Source organism: Manacus candei, unplaced genomic scaffold, assembly GCF_025592945.1.
Source record: "Manacus candei isolate 608988 ecotype Guabito, Panama unplaced genomic scaffold, ASM2559294v1 h1tg000117l, whole genome shotgun sequence".
Lineage (NCBI taxonomy): Eukaryota > Metazoa > Chordata > Aves > Passeriformes > Pipridae > Manacus > Manacus candei.
Window position 1 is genome coordinate 434,057 of NW_026138165.1, and position 15,813 is coordinate 449,869.

The 15,813-nt window shown below is 56.5% G+C and overlaps 1 long non-coding RNA gene and 1 pseudogene across 2 annotated transcripts; one reads left to right on the forward strand and one right to left on the reverse strand.

Moving 5' to 3' along the window:
- Nucleotides 1–6,966: 6,966 nt before the first annotated feature.
- LOC127461973 (zinc finger protein 239-like) lies at nucleotides 6,967–12,834 on the forward strand (annotated as a pseudogene).
- A 114-nt stretch (nucleotides 12,835–12,948) lies between these two features.
- Nucleotides 12,949–15,119, reverse strand: LOC127461985 (uncharacterized). Of its 2 annotated transcripts, none has more exons than XR_007900259.1 (3): nucleotides 14,455–15,119; nucleotides 13,371–13,983; nucleotides 12,949–13,027 (listed from the first exon to the last, which is right to left on the reverse strand). It is a non-coding gene; the product is annotated as an uncharacterized LOC127461985 (long non-coding RNA). The 2 variants fall into 2 exon arrangements; XR_007900258.1 differs by lacking the exon at nucleotides 12,949–13,027 and adding an exon at nucleotides 13,080–13,199.
- Between the last annotated feature and the right edge of the window lie 694 nt (nucleotides 15,120–15,813).

The following is a 15,813-nucleotide window of genomic DNA, read 5'->3' on the forward strand; positions in this document are numbered from 1 at the left end:
CCCCCCCACACATGTGGGTCCAAACCCCCCCCGAAACACCCCCAAATCTCGCACCCCCCCGACCCCCCCCAGATGTGGGTCTCCCACCTGCCCCTCCTCCCCAGCTCAGGGGGGTCCAAAGTCTGGCCCTGATTGGCCACATCCCCACCCCTCCCCCCCCGCGCCCAAGTGGGGGATGGGCACCTCACTGACCTGTCACGACTTGGGGGGCAACTGAGCGGAACTGGGGGGGGTCAGGGGAGTTCTTACCTGTGGGGGCGTGCCCAGCCCTGCCCAAAGACCCTCCCCCTTTGCTGTGATTGGCTGTCCCGGGGTCCCCACCCCCCCCCCCCAAAGGTTTGGGGTGGGGGAGGGAAAATTCTCTTTATTGGCAATAAATAAGCGATGCCGGGGGTGGGGGGAATGACTGGGGGAAATTTGGGGGGCACCCCATGATCAGGAGAGGTGCTTGGAGGACTTGGGGGCTCAGGGTTCTTGAAGGGCACTTGGGTGGTGCCCCAGGGACGGGGGTGCTTGAGGGGCCTCATCTCCAGCCTGAGGAACCAGGAGCTCAAGGACACCCTGAGGCAGCTGATTCACGTGGTCACGTTCCAGCAGGGCTGAGCCACCCGTCTCTCTTCCCAAGTGTTTCCCAGCTACTGTCCAGCAGCTTCTGTGCTTTGGGTGTTTGTCCTGTGAGTATTGGGTTTCTACAGCCACACCAAGCCGTCCCTCTGACCCCAAGGCCTTCTGTCAGTGTGTTGTTCTTTCCGGCAGAGCTGCCCTCCCGTGGAGCCTCTAATGAACGGGGGATGTGCATGGAGTGCAGTGCCCAAAGACTGGGATTGTCAGGAATAATCCACATGCTGTCAATGTGTGTGGCCTGGGGTGCCTCTGGCAAGGGAACAGCCCGAGGCACTGCAGGGCGCTACAAACTATTAATGAAGTGCTTGTTGGATGATCTTGCTCCCCAGGGTGCATGTTCCTGTGATGCCAAGTGGGGCCAGGGAGGGAAGGGCAAACAGACATGGGCTGTTTGCAGGGGGAGATACAGGGATGGTCAATGGGATGGGTAAGGTCAATGGGCTTTCTGTGCTGGCACCTTTTCCCTTCGAGGAATCCTCATTTGGATCGGGTTTGGGGGGGGCGAGCCGGCAATGGCAGCAAGTTGTGAGCAGAGAAAAAGGAAAAAGACAAGATGAAGCAAAGGAAATGCTCAGGGCTGTTTGGGGGGAGCTGCCAGGCAGCCCTGGATCTGAGCAGCAATGCCTGCAGTGGGACAAGAAACTCACAGGTCACCTGAGCAAACTTTCTCGTTGACTTCAAAGGTCACTGGGAACCTGAGTGGTTTTCCTCCCATCAAGAAGAGAAGGTCTGTGGTCAATGGACATAGACAATTGTTCATGTGCATCACAGTAGCGGCCCAGTGCTGGGCACAGAGGAATGACAACAGTGACTGGCTGCCAGGACAGCTCCAGACCACTGGTGACTTCTGGGCCTGGTCATCCAGCCAAACTTCCCTCATCGTCCACTGCTTCAGTCTGGCTGTGGGAGATGATGGGAGACCATGGCCGAGGCCTTCCCAAAGTCCAAGTGTGCCCCGTTCCCTCCTTTGCCCTCCCAAACACTTTGTGCTGTGTTTTTCTTTGCCTTCAAGTGCCTGGGGATGACTGTGGGAGAGCTTGTCCTGTCACCTTCCCAAGGACTGAGGTGGAGCTGACCAGTCCCTAATTCTCCCTCCTGAAGACAGATTTGGTATTTTCCTTCTCTGAGGACTTGGAAACCCCCCTGATTGCTCTGTCTTTCCTGAGATAGTTGAGAGAGGTCTCATGGTAACACCAGCCAGGTCCCCCAGCACCTCTCTGCCCCTTCCCACACCCAAAGCCCTCCCCACATGGCACATTTCCAGGGCAATGCCTGGCAAAGAGTGCAGGTCCTCTGGGCCCGATTAGAAGACAATCAGAAGAGATTTCTTCCCACAGGATCACAACTCCAGCTCAGCTTTTCTGAGTGTTTTTCTCAGAGTCATGAATTCTCTGTTCCACGGGCTGTAGATGAGCGTGTTCAGCGGGGTCTTGAGGAAAGGGAAGAAAAGTATTTTTCTGAAGGCCAATGTCACTTGTGCCCGCAGAACTCTTCTGAGTGCACAGGTGAGAAGCTCCCCATGTGTGCCTCCCCAAAGGCTGTGCATCGGCAGGCACCAGCCAGAGAGCCAAGGAAGGGGATCCAGCAGAGAGGCCTTTGCAGTGGTTGCTTCCAAGGCAGATGAGAGACCTCTCATTGGGACTGGGGAGGAGGGTGAGGAAGAGCAGCAGTGTGTGTGTGTATCAGGGCTCTGTGAAGTGTCCACACCTGAGCTGGGTTCATGCCCTGCTCACACCCCCGGGGTGCTCAGAGACACGAGTCCTTCCCTTGCACACACAGACAGTTCATTGCAGCAGGGGCAGGGTCTCCCTGGCTCCTGCTGCTCCCAAGGGCTGGAGTCACCTCAGCCCTGCGGGGTGTCACCTGCTCTGCCCTGTCTGAGATGCCCCACGGCCTGAGGGATGGACACGGGGAGCTCTGTGCACAGAAGCACATCCCAATGCTGCACTCAGGGATTTCCCAGGAAATGTTACTATCAGCTTCTAGGATCTTTCAGCAGGACTCTCACAGTTGCTGCAGTGCAGAGGAAGTGGCCATATGGCAGAGCAGGGCAAGAGCTGCAGGCAGCAAGGGCAGACAGGAGAAGTGAGCAGGAGGTTCAAGGGACCCGGGGGTGGGAGGACAGGAGAGAGCTGCTCAGGGGAGGAACCTTGCCAGCCCTTTGCCATGATCAGGCTGTGGCTGCAGAGCAGTGCAGGTGAGTTCCTGCAAGTGCCTCTGCCAGCTGCCAAATGGCAGCAGTGGCAGGAGCTGTCAGGATGGCTCTGCTGGATTTGCTGGGGTGCAGCAGGAGAAGCTGCTGCAGAGCAGGACTTGCTGCTGCCCCATCAGAGGCCCAGGGCAAGAAGGTTCCCTGTGCCAGGGCTGGCTGTGGGGTGGGAAGGTGGGGGTGCAGCCAGGGGTGCCCAGGGCTGTGGTGCAGAGCAGGGTCCTGCCCCCAGGGCTCTGTGTGCTGGGGCAGGGACTCTGCTGCCTGCCAGGGGCAGCTCTCAGCCTGGCCAAGGAGCTGCCACGGGGCTGGGGGAGAAGGGGTGGGTGGAAGGAGTGACCCCTCAGGGCAGAGCAGGGCAGGGCAGGGCAGGGCCCTTCAGCTGCAGGGTCAGGGCTCCTCACAGCTTCAGCTCCACCTCCTCCATTTCCAGGGGCCCTTCTCAGGAAGCACATCCCCCCCGAACACCTCCCCCTTCCCAGCCACCGCAGGGGTCTGGGATCTGCTCTGCAGCCCCTGCCCAGGCAGAGCTGCCCCTGGGCACTGGGCTGGGGATGGCTCTGGCAGCACTGGCAGGGAGCTGAGCTGGGCACAGGGAGGGGCTGCTGGCAGGAACAGCTCCTCACCCAGAGACAGGCAGGCAGGGACAGGGAGCTGCTGCCACAAGTGCTGGGCAGGGGGATGGGGGCCCCTCCCTGCTGTCCCTGTGGCACAGACCCCTTCCCTGAGCAGCTCCTGCCTGGGCTCCTTTCCCAGCCTAAGCAGAGCCTGTGCCCTCAGGCCATGGCCCCTGGGCTGTGCATTGCCCTGCAGCAGCCAGAGCCCAGGCAAGGACAAGGCCCCCATTTCCATCTCTCTCTGTGTGTCCCTCCTCCCTTGGCAGCCGCATTGTGGCATTTCCCTGCCATCCCCTGTTGTCTGGGCTGTTCTTCTTCTCACCATTGGCTTTTCTCAGGCAGTGCAGGGGCTTTGGGGTGGCAGGTTCCTGTCCAGACACAAACCCTTTGGGTGCTGCTGTGGGGATGTGTCTGTGGGAGCAAAATGCCCAAGTGCCCTCCAGGCAACTTCAGGACATTCAGCTGCTTCCCCGGGTGTCCTGCAGGGTGTCCTCCAGAAAGGCACAGCTCTGCCATAGTATCTCTGTGCTGTCTGGGATCCCCATGGAGAGGACACCTCGGTGGTAGAGCCATAGAAATGCTCTGGGCAGCTGCATTGATCCCTCTGTGTAGCAGTCTGGGAGAAGAAAGAGGAGATCCTAATCAGGCACCCTGAGAAAAGACAAGGAGTCTGTCAATCTGCCCTTTGAGCCCGGATTCCTCTGCTCCCAGAAAGGCCCTGTCTCTTTTTAAGGGAGCTCCTTAGTGTGATCCTCCCTCAGCTCCAAGCTGCCAGCGAGGGGTGGCTGAGAACAGGAGTGATGGCCAGCGTAGTTCTTCTCTCTGCACTGAGAGACCATCCCTTTGCCTCCCAGGACCCACGAGATTTCACTTGGAGAACATCAGAAACGTCAGGGATTTCACCCATCCAAATTCACTCCTAAATGTGCCAAGTGAAACTGTAACAAAACTACAGCAAATCCCCTCAGCTCTGCTCTGCAGTTGGGCAAACTGTGAACAGCAGGGCTGGAAACGCTTTGATGTGTCACAGGCACATTTAATCTCGGATCACCCTGTGTCCCGAGCTGCCTCTCACAGCAAGGAGGATTCCTCGGGAGCCTGTCACAGGGTCCCTGCTCTCAAAGCCCTCATCAGCCAGCAAAACCCAGAGCTCAGGGGAGGGGGATGCAGAGAGGTCTTCCTAAAAAGAGAGACACATTTTGCCAATAGAGTCTGACCTGACTCAGTCCTGCCTTTTCCTCCTCAACAGAAAACCACACCCTGAGGCAGCCCCAGAGCTGGAGGCAGCACTGCAGGGGGGTCTCAGCTGAGCGGAGCAGAGAGGCAGAACCCCCCTGCCCTGCTGCCCACGCTGTGGGATGAGCCCAGGACACGGGGGGTTGTGGGCTGTGAGCTGCCATTGCTGGCTCCCATCCTGCTTTTCATCCCCCACTATCCCCATGGCCTTGGATGCAGGGCTGCTCTCCATCCCTTCAGCCCCGAGCCTGTGCCTTGAGATCTGGGGGCATTTGACACCCACTGGCTCCTTTGATCCCCTTTCCCATCCCTCCCAGAGCACAGGGGAGGACTGAGGGGCCTTGGCTGATTGTCCCTGATCCTCCCCTGCCCTGACACCAAGCTGTGCTCCTTGGGGACGGTGCTTGGACAGCCCCAGTCAGACCCTGTTTCCCGCTGTGCCCCCAAACTGTGCCAGCAGTGCCAGGGCCTGTCCCTGCCTGTGATCCCAGCACGGACACACAGCAGGACTGTGACCAAGCTGCCGGAGCACTCAGGCCTTGCACCCACAGCAGGGCTGGCAAGGGGGGTGTGGAGCTGCAAAGAGCAGCTGTGGAAAGAGCAGGAGCCCTTGGCCCTGGCCCTGCTGCTGGGCTGGGAATCTCTTCCCTCCTCCTCTGCACAAAGGCACTGCCCCTGCAGCTCCAGAGAAGGGCTGAGGAAGCATCTTGGACACACAAGTCAGTGCAGGGCACTTGATTTTCTTGAAATACACAGTGATCGTGGCACCTCAGTGTGTCTGTACACAGCAATGGTAGGTACTGGTGTAGCAATAGATGACTAATGACATTTCTTTATAGAAAACAGTAATGTTGCAGAATAATTCAAATTTAGTAGTAGAATGGTTAAGGCTTAGTAGGAGAGTAGGCCTAGTAAGCAACACTCCAAAGTAGTAAGTTAGCAACCTTGTTTGTGAGCATGGAATGTGCTGAAGAAGTGGCAACAATAATCAAAGGATTTAGTCAAGCATGTATATAATGATTTGTTACCTTGGATGTAGTAAGGGTCTGTTAATCAGTTTCTAGGAGTAAGACAACTCAAGAAGATTTATGATTAGAGTAGATGATTATTAATTGTTATCAGTATGAAGTATGAGCTTGTTTGTAACTGTTTTGTTGTAGAAACTGCTATGAGCTTGTTTGTAACTGAATGTAACTGTTTTGCTGTGGAAACTGCACGTAAACTTGTTTGTGTATAAAAGCTGAACTGAGAATGGAGGTCTTTGGAATCCTGACTTGGGACGGTAGTCCTCAGGTTCCCGGGGCCCCGAATAAAGCACCGCATAAACTGGCACTCTGTTGGTTTGTGTCTTTGTTACGGGCAACAGTAACACAAGTTAAAACAAAAAAGGAATGCAAATATAAGATACAGCAATACAACAACAAAATGGACACGTGGCACAAAGCAGTCTGACATCCTGGATGCTGTGAAGAAGAAAAAAGGCACTTCATTGCTTCTGGAAAGCATCCAGTCATTTTCCTCCAGGCACCCTTGAGGTCCTGGTTCCTCCTGGGGGGGTTCAGTGCTGGAGGCACCACCGAGTCCAGAACTGACCTCATCAGTTCCAGCAGCGGGGAGGAGATGGAGGGGGGCTTCAGGTGGGCAAACCTGACAGTGCTGACAAACAGGGAGACCACAGCCAGGTGAGGGAGGCCCGTGGAAAAGGCTCTAAAACACTCTCCCCGAAGTTCACGCTCTCTGCACTTTGGGGTTCTGGGGGTCCCCCTGTTCAGGCTCTTGGAGGTCCCTCGTGTTTTGGGGGCCCCCTCTCCGGGTTCTGCCTTTTCCAGGCTGCTGCAGATGCCGGGAATCCCAGGGGTCCCCCCTCTCGGAGCCCCCTCTTCCAGGGGCCGGGGGTCCCCGGCCCCCCCACCCCTCTGGGCTCCCCCTCTCCGCGCTTCCCCTCCCGCCCCCCCAGGCTGCCGGGGGTCCCCCAGCTCCGCTGTCGCCCCTCTCTGCTCTCCCCACTCCGGGGGCCCTAAAAAAGGGGCTCGTCGCGTCCCCCCCCGCCGGCACCGGGCTGACAATGGGGGCGGCGGGGCCTGACCCCGCAACACCGACCCCCACCGCGGGGGTCCCCGCATCCCCCCGCCCACCTCCCGCCTCTGCCGGGAACCCACCCCGGGATCCCCCCCAACAAAACCAAAACACCTCCCGAGGTCCCCCCGAGGGCCATTTGCGGCTCAGCCCCAAACATCCCCCCAAAACCCCCCGCACACCCCCAACCCACCGCAGCCGAGCTCCCCCTCCCCGCCCGCTCAGGGGGGCGATGCTCCTCCTCTTCCTCCTCCTTTGCCTCTGCCCGCTCCTCCTCCCCCCGCTCCATCCCCGAGCCGGGAGCTCGAGGTGAGTTGGGGGGCCCCGATGGCAAAGGGGCAGAGGGGAAGGAGAAGAGGGGCTGGGAGCCCCAAAGTGAGCGAGAGAGGGGGTGGGTCAGTGCCAAAGCAGCGGGGGGCGACGGGCAAAGGGTGGGAGAGGGGAAGAAGGGGAGGTGGGAGAGCGGCAAAGGGGTTCCCGTGGGGGTCCCTTCGTGTCCCCACAGCTCGATCCCTGGAGAGGAGGGACCCCCGGGCCCCAGCGGCTGATGGGGGCCGGGATGTTTGTTGGGAATTCCCGGCAGGCCGAACAAAGGCCCCGGCCACGCGTCGGGAACTCTTTGATTGTCCCCAACAGTGGCGGGAGTTCCCCAATTCCCGCCCCCCAAAGTGGGGAGGTGGGAGAGGGGGAAGCCTGGGAGTGATTTTTGGGGTGAGTGTTGGGGCTGTCGGGGGGCAGAGTGCTGGGGAAGGGGGTTTTGGGGGATGCCAGGGCCGAGGAAAGGGGAGTGCGGGGCTCTGGAGAGGTGGGATGGGGGGTCCGGGGAGATCCCCTGCCCAGGGGTCGGCGGTGTGGGGGAAAGGGAGGTCCTGGGGGTCGGGAGAATGGGCAGAACCCGGGGTTCAGGGGGTCCCCCCGTGTTCCAAAGAAAAGGGTCCTGTGGGTTGTGGAAAAGGCAGGCCTGGGGGTGCAGGGGGTAGCAGCGTGAAGGAAAAGCAGGGCCTGGGGGCTGGGAGAGGCGGGCTGGGCGGGAAAGGAGGTTGCAGGGGGGTCTTAGTGCAGAATAAGGGGGTGCCAGGGGGTTCCTGTGGCCAGGAATGGGGCTTTGGGGGTGTCCCAGAGGGAAGGCAAAAGGGGGGCTGTAGGGACTGGGAGAGGAGGCCCAGGGGGTCTCTCGGGTCCTTGTGTCCAGGAAAGGAGGGTGCAGGGGCCTCCAGTGTGAGGGAAAGGGGGTTCAGTGGGTGGGGAGAGCCGGGATGTGCAGGAAGGGCAGTTCAGGGGTGCCGGGTGTTGAGGAAAGGAGGGGTTGGGGAGTGGGAAAGGCAGGAGTGGGGGTGGAGGGGGTGGCAGGGCGAAGGAGAAGGGAGGGTGTGGGGACTTGGAGAGGTGGGATGGCTGGGAAAGGGGGTGCAGGGGGGTCCTGGAGCTGAGGAAGGGGGTGAGAGTCCCAGTGTTGGAGAGGAGGTGCAGGGGGGTCCTGATGGGCAGGAATGGGGGTCCAGGGAGTGGCAGGGTAAAGGAAAAGGGAGTCTGGGAGAGGCAGGATGGCTGGGAAAGGGGGTGCAGGGGGTTCTGTAGCCGGGGAAGTGGGTGCAGGGGGTGGTGGTCTGGATAAGGGGGTGAAGGGGGGACCTGGTGTCCAGGAATGAGGCATTCAGGGGGTCCCTGGGACACTCCAGGAGCACCCTGCAGGATAAGGCAGGAGTGGGGAACTGGGCAGACAGGGAGATTTTGGGGTCAGAGTCGTCCCAAGGTCAAGGCAAGGGAGAAACGGGGAGAGCTGTGAGAACTGGGAAGGGGCTCCAGGGGGTCCCAGGGTCAAGGAAAAGAGGGTCTGAGGATGAGATGAGGTGGGATAGCCAGGAATGGGGGGCCAGGGGTCCCCAGGGTGAAGGAAACAGGGGGATGGAGGGACTTGGATGAAACAAAGCAAGGCCTGAAGAGTTAACTTAGAATGCATACTCTGAGCAAAGAAACAAAGAACTAAGTTTCAAGGACTAGTGGAAGATAACACATACATAAATCTGACACACTGACACAAAAGAACAGAAAGTAAGAGCTCCAAAAATGCTAACACACTCATAAATAGACATATGGAAGGAACACAGGGAGATAAGGGGAAAGAGAAGGACCAGAGTCCAGAATCTCCTGCCAAATATCAGAAACTCCTGCCAAATACATGTTGGAGTCAGCCAAATTAAGGAAAGTTCAAAAGTTTACCCAGAAAGAGGAGTAAAGCAATGACCCCTGAAGCTGAAGTAACAGCATGTACCCCCGAAATTCTCCACAAAATGATGACTGCGCCCCTTACTCCGCCCTAACTCCGCCTGCTATGAATATTATAACTAGATTTTGCAATAATATGAATATGCATAAAACGATGATGTAATCTCTCGCAAAAATTGTATAAATAGTCTGGCTTTTCACTGAGTGCTTTGAAACTCTTTGTCCAGCGCGAGCTGGGAGTTCCCCAATGTTGCATAAAATAATTACCTTGCTGCTTAAAGACTAAACCTTGTCTCTGATCAGTTCCTCTGCACCTTTTGGGGCACAAATTCGTCATCAGGGAGAGGTGGGATGGTGAGGAAAGTGGGGGCAGGAGGGTCCTGGAGTCAAAGAAAGAGGGGTGTGGGGTCTGGAAAACTGGGACTGGCCAGGCAAGGGGGGACTGGCCCAAACGGGGGGACCCCCAGAACCACAAAGTGGAGAGACCTGAGATGGGGAACTCCTGGAAGGGTTTTTTTGGTCTGAACCTTGGAGTTCTGGGGTTTTTTTTTTGGCTGAGACTTGGTGTTTAGGAGTTTTTTATGGACACGAGGTGCTTGGGGACTTCTAGAGATGGACTTGGGCGGGAGGAACCCCCAACTCAACGTGCTCACCTCTTGTTTTTCCCCCCACAGCAGGATTTCTCCTTCCCAAAGCTTGGCCAGATGAAGGAGGCTGCAAGAAAGAGGAAGATGCCGTTGGCCCCCCAGGCAGGTGAGGAGGAAGTCAGTGCCCCTTTGCCCTGTCTTGTCCTGTATCTCCCAGCCCAGCATCGCCCCCGGCTGCAGGACAACCCCGCTGCCGCCGCCGTCCTGCCAGGGCCGGATTTGGGGGGATGTCCTTGGCCTTCCCTCTGGGCCGGAGGCAAATCCCCTCCCTGAGCTTCTTCCTTCCACTCCTCGTTCCTTTTCCTTCCTTCTTCCTGCTCCTTGTTCCTCCCTCTCCTTCCTCCTTATGTTTTTTCCTTTCTCTCCTTCTTCCTTCTCCTTCCTTTCTCTCCTTTTTCTTTCTGTTCCATCTTCTGCTTCCTTTCTGTCATTCCTTGTCTCCTTGCACCTTCCTTCTCTCAGGACCAGCATGCCCAGCAGGACCAGGGCAGTGGTTCTTCTCCTGTACTTGGCACTGGTGAGGCCACACCTCGAGTGCTGTGTCCAGTTCTGGGCCTTCTTCTTCCTTCCTTCTTCTTCCTTCTTCCTTCTTCCTCTCCTTGTTGCTTTTTCTTCTTGTTCTTTCCCTTCATATTCCTTCCTCTCCTTCTTCCTTCTCTACCCTCCTTCCTCTCTGTCTTCTTGCTCCTCCCCCTTCCCTCTGGGCCGGAGGCAAATCCCCTCCCTGTCCTTCCTTCCTGCCCCAGGCCCCGAGCTGAGGACGGAGGGCACAGAGGACAAATCCCCCTGGCAGACCCTGGTGGGAGAGGCCGTTTTGAAGGGCTCCACAGCGCAGGAAGGCAGCGGGGAGGAAAAGGGCCGGAGATCCCTCAGGAGGAGGGGCTCCAAAGCCAGCCCAGGGTGCTCTGAGGAGGAAAGAGCCAGCCTGTGCCGGGAAGGCGGCCGGAGCGTGAGCCGGAGCTCCGAGCTGGTGGTGCAGGAGCACGTCACTGCCGTGGAGAAGACCTACAAGTGCCCCAGCTGTGGGAAGAGCTTCTGCAACAGCTCCAACCTCCTTGCCCACCAGCGTGTCCACACTGGCGAACGGCCCTACGAGTGTGCGGAATGTGGGAAGACCTTCATCTATGGCTCCCACCTCTTCACCCACCGCCGGGTGCACACGGGGGAACGGCCCTACAAGTGCTTGGAATGCGGGACGGGCTTCACCGTCAGCTCCCACCTGATCCGCCACCAGCAGATCCACACTGGGGAACGGGGGCCCCAACCCTACAAATGTGGGGAATGCAAGAAAGCCTTTAGAGACAGCTCTGGCCTCATTGCCCACCAGCGCGTGCACACGGGGGATAAGCCCTACAAGTGCTCAGAATGTGGGAAGAGCTTCAGCATCAAATCCAACCTGACCCAGCACCAGAAGACCCACACGGGGGAATGGCCCTACCAATGTCTCGAGTGTGGAAAGAGGTCTCGGAGCAGCTCGGACCTCCTCAAGCACCAGCAGACACACACGGATGAGAAGCCCTTCCGCTGCACTGACTGCGGGAAGGGCTTCAAACGCAACTCCACCCTTGTGAAGCACCGACACAGCCACACCGGGGAGAGGCCCTACAAGTGTGAGGAGTGTGGGAAGAGCTTCACCCACAGCTCTGCCTTGACCAAACACCAACAGACCCACCAGTAAGGGAAGCCGTGTGAGTGCCCCAACTGCATGAAGAGCTTCATCTGCTGCTCCAACTCCATCACCTGCTGGAGGACCCACCTTGGGAACAGGCTTGGTGACCCACATTCCCAGTGACCCACCTTGGGAACAGGCTTGGTGACCCACATTCCCAGTGACCCACCTTGGGAACAGGCTTGGTGACCCACATTCCCAGTGACCCACGTTGGGAAGACCCCTGGCTGGTGGACTGGCAGGATAGTCCCAGCCTGGCCAGACCCAAGGTCCAATCAAACTCATAATCAAGCTGTCACACAAGATCAGCTGCTGGAGCCAGGGTGTTGTCTCAGTGTTAACTCTGCTAAAACCATCCTGATTGGTCCAACGTTGAACACACACCCTGCTGGTTGAAGTCTGAGTTAACAGATAAGCTGAGAGCTGGCTTGGAAAGGCGGGCCTGGCACTCAATCACTTTATCCTATAAAAAGTCCAGTCCCCTGTCATTCAGTCGAGTTCTTTCTTACAAAACCCTCTCTGGGGGGTGTGTGGAGATTCCTCCCTTGGCTGGGGATGCCCTCCAAGGTCACTTCTTGAGGCTGAGAAGAAGATCTCCCCACGAGCTTTGGTCTGGGTGAGTTACATCACATCTCTACTTAATAATTATTTCTGTTTTCCAGCTTTAATAGAACTGCTTCAATAAATACTTCGTTCCAGTGCCCTGTACTGCTTTATGCTTTATTAGACTCTACTAGTAGACTTTTAGTGTTTATATTGTTTTAGTGTTTCCGTTGTGCAGTAAATAGTTCTGATTAAGGTTTTTGTCTGATCATTTGTATAAAGTACAGTATTCATTTTATATAAATATTCTTGTTTTACCATCATTAAAACCTGCAGGACAAAGTGGTTTAAGAGCTCTTTAATTCCTTTAAATTTAAACCGTGAACACATCCAGGGCTAAGAGAGGATTCAGCTGCACCCAAACCCTTCCCTGGGAAGGAGTTCGGAAAGCCAGGGAGTCCTTCCTGCACCTCCAGACTCTCTGGCAAGGCTTTGCTTTTTAAAACTTAGTCTGAGCCTTCCACTCTCCCGTGACGGGGTCTCCACATCCTCCTGGTTCCCCTTGTGTCGTGGTTTGACCCTGGCCAGATGCCAGGGGCCTGTTGAAACCACTCCACTACCCTCCTGTCTGAGTGTAAATAGACTGGAATGTTTTGCTAAGGAGGATGAGTTATGAAGTAGACCAAAGTCCTCTCTCTCAGCAATTGTCAATCCAAAATTAAGAGGCTCCAATCGAGGAAGTATGGAAAAAAGGAAGAAATAACAGCCCTTTAGTAAAGGATACATGTGTATTGGCAAAACCAGCAAGAGAACACAAACCCAACTAAACAATAATCCTGTGCCCAAAAAGTCCCCTTCAAAAAAAGGAAAGAGTTTGATACTTCCCTGTGCTCTGGCGCAATTCCAATCCCGGTTGGCAGGAGCTGTTGGATCCCCGGAGGGGCGGGGCCTGCAGTGCTGGGTGTTGGCCAGCAGGGTGCGCTGTTGGATCCCCGGAGGGGCGGGGCCTACAGTGCTGGGTGTTGGCCAGCAGGGGGAGCTGTTGGATCCCCGGAGGGGCGGGGCCTGCAGTGCTCGGTGTTGGCCAGCAGGGGGCGCTGTTGGATCTCTAAGGGGCGGGGCCTGCAGTGCTGGGTGTTGGCCAGCAGGGGGCGCTGTTGGATCCCTGGAGGGGCGGGGCCTGCAGTGCTGGGTGTTGGCCAGCAGGGGGCGCTGTTGGATCTCTAAGGGGCGGGGCCTGCAGTGCTGGGTGTTGGCCAGCAGGGGGCGCTGTTGGATCTCTAAGGGGCGGGGCCTGCAGTGCTGGGTGTTGGCCAGCAGGGGGCGCTGTTGGATCCCTGGAGGGGCGGGGCCTGCAGTGCTGGGTGTTGGCCAGCAGGGGGCGCTGTTGGATCTCTAAGGGGCGGGGCCTGCAGTGCTGGGTGTTGGCCAGCAGGGGGCGCTGTTGGATCGCTAAGGGGCGGGGCCTGCAGTGCTCGGTGTTGGCCAGCAGGGGGCGCTGTTGGATCTCTAAGGGGCGGGACCTGCAGTGCTCGGTGTTGGCCAGCAGGGGGCGCTGTTGGGCCCCGGATCGCAGCAAAAGCCGAAAATGGAGATTTTCCCCCGAGGAGGGGAAGGGGAAAAGGGGAAAGAAGGGCGGTTTCTTTCCCACTAAACTCACGCTGTCTGTGCCTGGCTGTGGTCAGGACTCCCCTTTTTTCGTCGATGAGCACAAAACTCTCCGATGAAATCTGAGCAGATTGGGGCTGGAGACAGAGCAGTGTGCAGGCAAGCCGAGGCCGGAGAGCAGCCAGATGACCAGGTCGAGAGCAAAACGACCTCAGAGCTTTTTCCAACACACACCCCCCTTGCCTCCGTTAAGGCAAAAAGTGAAGTGCCACTTTCCAAGGAGAGGAGGGGAGAAAAAAACTCCTCAGGAGCCCCCCCCAGCCCCAGAGAGAGCTGTCAGGCTGGAATGTAGTTCTGCCAGCCAGCTCCTTTGGGTAGGTAATCACCCAAGGCAGAAAACTGTCCTCCCCATTCAACATCCCTCCCCCACAGGCAGCAGGGGAAAGAAAATTCTCTTTGGTTTTTTAGAACAAGTAAACCCGTGACACTGGGGAACAAATCCCCCAATGTATTTCCCCCATCTCTACACTGTCGTCTCCTTTGAACACTAGGCTGGGCAGGGATTCTTACTGTCATTGGATCTCTGTGAACACAAACGGAGCTGTCCTTGGGGGCTGAATGACTGCAAGGCTCATAAGTTAACACAGCAGTGAGGACTTGTGCTCCACATCCCAGCAGCTGTGCCACAGGGAACTGTGTTACTGGTAAATTTCATTGAATCTGGCACAATGCTACAGACAGAGCCCATTCATCCTGGGTTTGATCCTACTAATTTTCTTCTCATCGAAACCCCCTTTCCATACTTGTTGGGTTTAACAGCCTTTGCAACACCTTGCAAAGCACCATGACACAAAAGAGCTGGTTAATATTCAAGGATCACTTCTATCGAGCTCAAGAGAGTTTCATCCTAAAAAGCAGGAAGTCAGGCAAAAATTCCAGGAGGCCTGCATGGATGGCTTGACAAGGAACTTCTTGTTCAAACACAAAAAGGAAGCTTACAGAGAGTGGACGCAAAGAAAGAAAACAGAAATGTTATCTGGGCATGCAGGGGTGAAGTTGGTAAAACCAAAGCCCAAATGGAACTGAATCAGGCCAGTGATGTCAGAGACAACAGGAAGGACTTCTTTAAGTCTGTAGGTGACAAAAGGAAAAGCAGGGAAAATGTGGGCCCATCTCTCAACAAGATGGGGGAGCTTGTTCCACAGGACAGGAAAAAAGCAGGAATACTGAATGTGTTCTTTACCTACGTCTTTCCTGGCTTTCCCAGCCTTCAGGGATCAGGACAACTGACTTTAGGAAACCCTGTTCCAAAACAGGACTTGGACTAGAGCACCTTAGTCTTTCCATGATTCTGTGCAGAGGGTGAGCAGTGGCCACCAGCAGAGCAGGGCCATACCCACAGTGCAGCCTGTGCAAAAGCACACACAGCATAGAGGGGCTCCTCCGCAAGAACCAACGGCAGTCGCCATCAAGACTCCAGGATGTGTCCTCGTTTTCTTCTGTTCCCCCTGCCGGCTTTGCTTCTCCCATTCCCCCATCCCAAGGCTGTCCCTTCTTCTTCCCTCTGCTTGCCTCTGGGACAGGTGGGGACCTGTCCAACTTTGGCAGAAAGGGCTTAGCTGCCAGAACTGTCCCGACATTTGAGGAGAACTGCTGCGTTTGGTGACAGAATCGGAGCTCTTTGGGCCTAGGTGGGAGGGATGAGGAGAGTCATATTTTTGAAGGTGTCTTAAGACTTTCTTCCCAGACCGGGAGTTAAAACTTCTCTCTCTGTCCTTGCTCTGAGTGCAAATCAGTCCAGCAGACATTTTCAAGGCTGAAAGAGAAGCCAGGCCTGAAGGCCGAGCCAGAGCTGTCCTCTGCTCCCTTCAGCTCTGCTCACAGCTTCATCTTCAGCCTGTCCCAGAGGCCAGGCAAATGTGTGCCCTTCCTCCGGGAAGGCTTGAAGCACAGTGGTGTTAAGATCATGGCCTCCAGGTGAGCTATTGCTACTACTCAGTTGCCAGACTCTTGCAGTGCTTTCGAGCCCTCCTCTTTGTGTTCTGGGCAGAAGATAGTGAGTAAACTCCTGGTAGCCTTAAAACACAGGCAAATCCCTGATCCTGTGGGAAGCAGACTGGTTTGTAGCCCGTAAAGAAAAAGGGAAATTTCTTCAGCCTGCTTGCAGTCCATTGTAGCATCCCTCCCCTGAGAAAACTGGTGCAGAACTTCTGGTCCTTCACTTGGTGTTGTCATTGGGGCAAAGTGGGACAAGATGTGTTTGAAAGTTTCTTCCTGCTCTGCTGTGTGCTGCCTGTTGGCTGGTGGAGCAGCAGAGCAGAAATTCACTGTTGGCATCTGGTAAAACAGCAGGTGAGA